This window comes from Juglans regia, chromosome 5 (genome assembly GCF_001411555.2).
Source record: "Juglans regia cultivar Chandler chromosome 5, Walnut 2.0, whole genome shotgun sequence".
Lineage (NCBI taxonomy): Eukaryota > Viridiplantae > Streptophyta > Magnoliopsida > Fagales > Juglandaceae > Juglans > Juglans regia.
In genome coordinates, this window is record NC_049905.1 from 13,266,241 (window position 1) to 13,273,670 (window position 7,430).

Below are 7,430 nucleotides of genomic sequence, written 5' to 3' on the forward strand. Positions count from 1 at the left end.
AACATGAGCATTATTTACAAACTAGAACATGCAGAACAAAATATTTTCCAGAGTTAACATGCAGAACATAACATATTTTCAAAAGTAACAGAGCGATGGTTTTAAGACAAGTAAAACCCTTAGTGCTTTGGCATAACATAAACTGAGTATCATCATCAGATCAAAACAGAGCATCAAACAGAGCAGAGACCATGTTTCACCCCCGTGGTAGGGTTGTGCTAACCCCGGTGGCCAAACCAGGCAGAGACAGAGGTGAAATCTTTCCTTTATTCTTCTCGGAGCCCCGAGTGTGCACACAGGAAAGACCACAATAAAACCACTTTGTTTCCAAAGTGGGTGCACTCAGAGACAGAGAAGTTGGTACCAACCCAAACAGAGCAGAGCATAACAGAGCAGAGCAGAGCAAAGCAGAGACAGAGTCAGATACGAAAACCAGTACACCATGCCAAAGGTTTTCAGATATTATATAAAAAAATTACAGAGTACCAAAACAGAATCAGAACAGTTTACACACGCTGAACACAAAAGCCAGAACAAATAAATGCACAACTTTTTATATTCCCAATATCGCTCTTTTTCCAGATTTCAGAAACCACATGACAAAATTTAGCTCATGTCTACACAATGCATGTCAGAATATAATTTTCCTTTTTCACACAGATTTCATGAATAATGCAGATAAGTGACCGAGGTTGATCTTTGTTTTCATAAGTTCCCAACACAACACAAATTATGCAAGTTTTCATAAAATCAACCTCAGTCTTATTAGCTTGTATAAAACCCAGCATAGGAACCCCGCTTACCTGACTCCTGCAGCGCATTATCTATGACTTGAATACAGTCTCTATCCATCTCGTTACCTATTCATAAAAATAATATAAACTAAATATTAAAGTCCAACAACACAAAATTGATCTTAGATAACTCAAGACCCAAACTCTAGATCATAATTCAGCAAGTTTAATCAAACTCCAACAGCCAAATAACAATCCGGACAGCCCTCACTTCGACCCAAAATATTCTATACCAATCTCAGTATTGTCCAATACAAGCATAAAGACCAATGCCAATTCAAATTCCAATAACTCACACTTATTCCAACAGTTCGCAGTCCCAAACAATTACTAACAATTTAACCAACACTAAACAAAGCACACTTCTTCCCATTCACAACTCCATAACAGAAAATATAAACTAATACCTCCAAAAATTAAACTGCACTCGACAAAGAAAATTAATTCCCCTCTAAATATTCTCTCAACCATCAATCCAATCGACCCCCCTTACTCCTCGGACTCAGTCCGGCACAACCAACAACTTCACAGTAAATATGAATTAGCGCATAAATACATTTAAATCTCAAAAGTTCTTTGGAAAAAAAAAATACTTACAATGCTATAATATAATTTTTGAAAGATCACGGAGGTGCTAGAAGCGGCAACGCAGCAACAAAACAGTGCCAAATGCACTGTGGCCGTGGGTCTCAAAAACTCACTTTTGAACGGGTGTAAACGAAGACCCGAGATTGATAGGGTAGGGCTTAGGAATGGCGGTGAGGCTAGTGGTGGTGGTGGTTGGCCGTGGGTGGCGGCGAAAAAGGCGGTTGAAGTGCAAAAACACCCAAAACGGAAATGTTGATGGTGGGGCTTCACCGGTGACAGATCGGAGGTGGGGTTGGGTCCATTGGGTTGCTAGGAGGTCGAGGATGATGTGGTGAGAAGATGGTGGCCGGAGGTGGCGCGACGGCGGCGCAGCGGTGCAAGGAATGCCGCGGCTTCGTGTGGTGCGTGGAGGCTAACAGTGGCGCGGCTGGGGCTGGAAATCGGAGGGGGAGGTCGCCGGTGGGTGGGGGTGCTGGGAAGCCGGGCGGTGACGACCACTGCCGGCGCACGGCGGCGCTAGGGGCGAAGGAAGAATCAGACGGAGAGAGGGAGGGGGGTTTGCGGCGCGCGGGAACCAGCCAGAGAAGAAGAAAAAAAAAAAAAGAAAGAAAAAGGAAGAAAAAGAAAAGAGGAAAGAGAAAAATGTAGGAAAAGAAATTAAATCCAATCCCCACATCTTGGGTCACAAAAATGGTCCAATGGAAACGATTTTAAAACAGCAAGTGAAATAAAATAATTCAAACGCAGTGATTAAAATGAAAAATAAATAATTAAACCCAACAACAAGTTAATTTAATTTGAGAAGAAATTTAAACGCAAAAAAAAAATAATTAATTTAGAGAAAGCACTTCAAAAATAATTTTCACAAAATTAAAATCATAAAAATAACACAACTAAAAATCCAACAATTTTAAAACAAGAGAATAAATTTTAAATTAATAACAAATAATCTTTCAATTAAAAAAAAAATACACTAAAATACGGAGTGTTACATCCTTCCCCCCTTAAAAAATTTCGTCCTCAAAATTTATATGGTCAAACATGACGCTAAAGCAGGATAGAAGATACAACCCAAAACACGTTCGAAAGGATCATGTCATCAACAACTCCCAACAAGCATGAGTAAAGTTCTCTCAAGTCTATCTCCATAGGCAATTTCATCATACTCGTATTAGTCCCCCCAGTGGCACAACACGTCCAGTATTCCTAGGGTGACTATGCTATCCAAAATCTCATCTTTCCACAAGAGCCTTAATACAACATCCAAGGAATCCCAATGATTATTATTATTATCGTAACACGATCTGCGCTAACCTCAATCGACTCCTATGTTAAAACTCACAAAGCTTCATTGAATTCTACAAGTTGGTAACCTATTAGCCACTTCCAAAGTTAACCATCAATAAACATTTCCATCATCCAGACATATTCCCTCAAAATCAATAAGAATTATATCCTAATTCCGCACCACCAATAGTTAATCTCTAATTACAAGTATCTTTATCAAATTTCAAATTACCAAAAATTCCTTAAGATCAACACAAGGTTTGAATCCTTAATTATAACCAAAATATCGCGCTCCTGCTGCGCACTCTGATAATTTGCCACATGCATAAAAATTTATGCCCTCATAAAACAATACCATCGAGTACAAGGTGGCTCCATACCTACTGACCAGAAAACTCTTATGACATTTGGTAGTAAATTCTTGATCTCTAAAACCATACACTATTACACACTTTCCTCAAATTCACCAAGAATTCATTCCTGAATCTGCACCAACTATTATCCTTGAATCTGATATGGATCTAATCCCAAAACTTGCCACTAAAACCCCGAACTAATAACAATCATTATCCAAACTAGATCAATACTTTCAATCCCCAAAGAAGCAATCTCCTTGAAAATCCCTATATCTATAACTCAACTCTGATCAACCCCATAATAATGGTCACATACTAACCAATCTCCAAAATAAATCCAGCTAGCACACCAAGCCTGCAAAATTAAAAACTTAAATCTCATTTCCATTCAGTCCTTCAAATCTGTAATTCTAAAATCTTAAATTATATCAGAATCATTCTCCGAAATCTGTAAGATCGATGAACTTATATCCAATAATAAAACAATCGACTCCCGAAATTTTCAAAATCTAAAACATTAAATGATAACAATCATTTCCTAAAGTCTGTAAAACCTTAAACTTTTGGTGAAATTTCCGTAAGTCTATCCTTAAAGTTTGTTGAACTTAAAATTTTCTATTCTAAAGCTTCGTGTCATATATCCATGAAATCGAAAACCTCAAATATCTTACTACCCAAATAGATCACCCAGACTATGCCGTTCCTTTCAAAACATGAAATTATAAATGCACACCAAGTCGATAAAAGTTCAAGCTTACTCTGCTAAATATAACAATAGCGTTCTCAGTCGTACCATATTCCTGCCATAACTTAATCTTTAACCCGCTTTTCAATTTCGAACGAAACGAACAAAATAAAATAAACTTAATAAATAAAATAACATAATTTCAATTCAAATAAAAAAAAAAATCAAACAAAACCAAATAAATTCAATTTAAATAAAAATAAAAATTTCCAATTAAACCTTTAAACTTTTCTGGTACTGCACATATGGTTTTACCCATTCTTAGCCATATCTTTAACCAACTCATATAGTCATTCCTATCATCTCATATTGTAAACCCAACATCGCTCTAAACTCTCTTTCGTCTTTAAAAATCTAACCTCCAAAAATCTAAACCTTAAATTAATCTTATAAAGATTATCTCCTATAGTCCACCAAGTAAGCTTGTCGGATCTAAAATCCCTAAACCTCAAAATCTCAAAACTCAATCATAAAGTCTGCAAAATCTAAACCTTAACTATCCACATAATCATCTCTTATTCTTTAAAATTCTACACCTCAAATCTGAAATTTCTCCTTAAACCTACAGATATCTAAACCTCAAAGATTTATAGTATGCAGAATCTCTAACCTGGCTCTGATACCAAATGTAACGCCCCAAACCCGGGTGGCTTGGAGAATTACTACTTGTCACACATAATTATGTCTCCCAACACATTCGAAGAATAATCTCCAAAAACTTCATAAATGAAATCAATCTCAAATCTTCTCAATAATCTCATTACAAACTCCACACGATCTTTAATGCAATAATAATAAATCAAAGGGGTCTATAACCTCCCGGTAGTCATAACAACCCAACCAATAATTTCATAAATCTCACTGAAACCCAAGATATTACTAAAACTCAAAGAGATTAAAACTAAGAACACCAGAAGTCCTTCTTCTACCAACATCTCCTCAGCTTAAACACAAACAGCAATCTAATCCAGGTTCTCATTTGAACTCTCCACATCATCTGAAAAATATTATAATGATAGGGGGTGAGTTATCAACAACTCAGTAAGCAGAAATCATATGCTAGCGTGCAAACATGAGCATTATTTACAAACTAGAACATGCAGAACAAAATATTTTCCAGAGTTAACATGCAGAACATAACATATTTTCAAAAGTAACAGAGCGATGGTTTTAAGACAAGTAAAACCCTTAGTGCTTTGGCATAACATAAACTGAGTATCATCATCAGATCAAAACAGAGCATCAAACAGAGCAGAGACCATGTTTCACCCCCGTGGTAGGGTTGTGCTAACCCCGGTGGCCAAACCAGGCAGAGACAGAGGTGAAATCTTTCCTTTATTCTTCTCGGAGCCCCGAGTGTGCACACAGGAAAGACCACAATAAAACCACTTTGTTTCCAAAGTGGGTGCACTCAGAGACAGAGAAGTTGGTACCAACCCAAACAGAGCAGAGCATAACAGAGCAGAGCAGAGCAAAGCAGAGACAGAGTCAGATACGAAAACCAGTACACCATGCCAAAGGTTTTCAGATATTATATCAAAAAATTACAGAGTACCAAAACAGAATCAGAACAGTTTACACACGCTGAACACAAAAGCCAGAACAAATAAATGCACAACTTTTCATATTCCCAATATCGCTCTTTTTCCAGATTTCAGAAACCACATGACAAAATTTAGCTCATGTCTACACAATGCATGTCAGAATATAATTTTCCTTTTTCACACAGATTTCATGAATAATGCAGATAAGTGACCGAGGTTGATCTTTGTTTTCATAAGTTCCCAACACAACACAAATTATGCAAGTTTTCATAAAATCAACCTCAGTCTTATTAGCTTGTATAAAACCCAGCATAGGAACCCCGCTTACCTGACTCCTGCAGCGCATTATCTATGACTTGAATACAGTCTCTATCCATCTCGTTACCTATTCATAAAAATAATATAAACTAAATATTAAAGTCCAACAACACAAAATTGATCTTAGATAACTCAAGACCCAAACTCTAGATCATAATTCAGCAAGTTTAATCAAACTCCAACAGCCAAATAACAATCCGGACAGCCCTCACTTTGACCCAAAATATTCTATACCAATCTCAGTATTGTCCAATACAAGCATAAAGACCAATGCCAATTCAAATTCCAATAACTCACACTTATTCCAACAGTTCGCAGTCCCAAACAATTACTAACAATTTAACCAACACTAAACAAAGCACACTTCTTCCCATTCACAACTCCATAACAGAAAATATAAACTAATACCTCCAAAAATTAAACTGCACTCGACAAAGAAAATTAATTCCCCTCTAAATATTCTCTCAACCATCAATCCAATCGACCCCCCTTACTCCTCGGACTCAGTCCGGCACAACCAACAACTTCACAGTAAATATGAATTAGCGCATAAATACATTTAAATCTCAAAAGTTCTTTGGAAAAAAAATACTTACAATGCTATAATATAATTTTTGAAAGATCACGGAGGTGCTAGAAGCGGCAACGCAGCAACAAAACAGTGCCAAATGCACTGTGGCCGTGGGTCTCAAAAACCACTTTTGAACGGGTGTAAACGAAGACCCGAGATTGATAGGGTAGGGCTTAGGAATGGCGGTGAGGCTAGTGGTGGTGGTGGTTGGCCGTGGGTGGCGGCGAAAAAGGCGGTTGAAGTGCAAAAACACCCAAAACGGAAATGTTGATGGTGGGGCTTCACCGGTGACAGATCGGAGGTGGGGTTGGGTCCATTGGGTTGCTAGGAGGTCGAGGATGATGTGGTGAGAAGATGGTGGCCGGAGGTGGCGCGACGGCGGCGCAGCGGCGCAAGGAATGCCGCGGCTTCGTGTGGTGCGTGGAGGCTAACAGTGGCGCGGCTGGGGCTGGAAATCGGAGGGGGAGGTCGCCGGTGGGTGGGGGTGCTGGGAAGCCGGGCGGTGACGACCACTGCCGGCGCACGGCGGCGCTAGGGGCGAAGGAAGAATCAGACGGAGAGAGGGAGGGGGGTTTGCGGCGCGCGGGAACCAGCCAGGAGAAGAAAAAAGAAAAAAAAAAAAGAAAGAAAAGAAGGAAGAAAAAGAAAAGAGGAAAGAGAAAAATGTAGGAAAAGAAATGAAATCCAATCCCCACATCTTGGGTCACAAAAATGGTCCAATGGAAACGATTTTAAAACAGCAAGTGAAATAAAATAATTCAAACGCAGTGATTAAAATGAAAAATAAATAATTAAACCCAACAACAAGTTAATTTAATTTGAGAAGAAATTTAAACGCATAAAAATAATTAATTTAGAGAAAGCACTTCAAAAATAATTTTCACAAAATTAAAATCATAAAAATAACACAACTAAAAATCCAACAATTTTAAAACAAGAGAATAAATTTTAAATTAATAACAAATAATCTTTCAATTAAAAAAAAAATACACTAAAATACGGGGTGTTACAGGTACACGCCACGCTCAATTGGCAGAAGCTGTTGCCACACTAAAAGGAGAGACTATGCACCTGCGTGAAGAACAAAGCAAACAGAAACATATGTTGGAAGCTGTGTTGGAACACCTCAACAACTTAGCAGCCAGCTATGAGCAGTTAGCAGTGCAATCAAGTAATCCACACACGGGAGAAGGATCATCCAATCCAAAAGGTCAGTTCAAAAGTAAT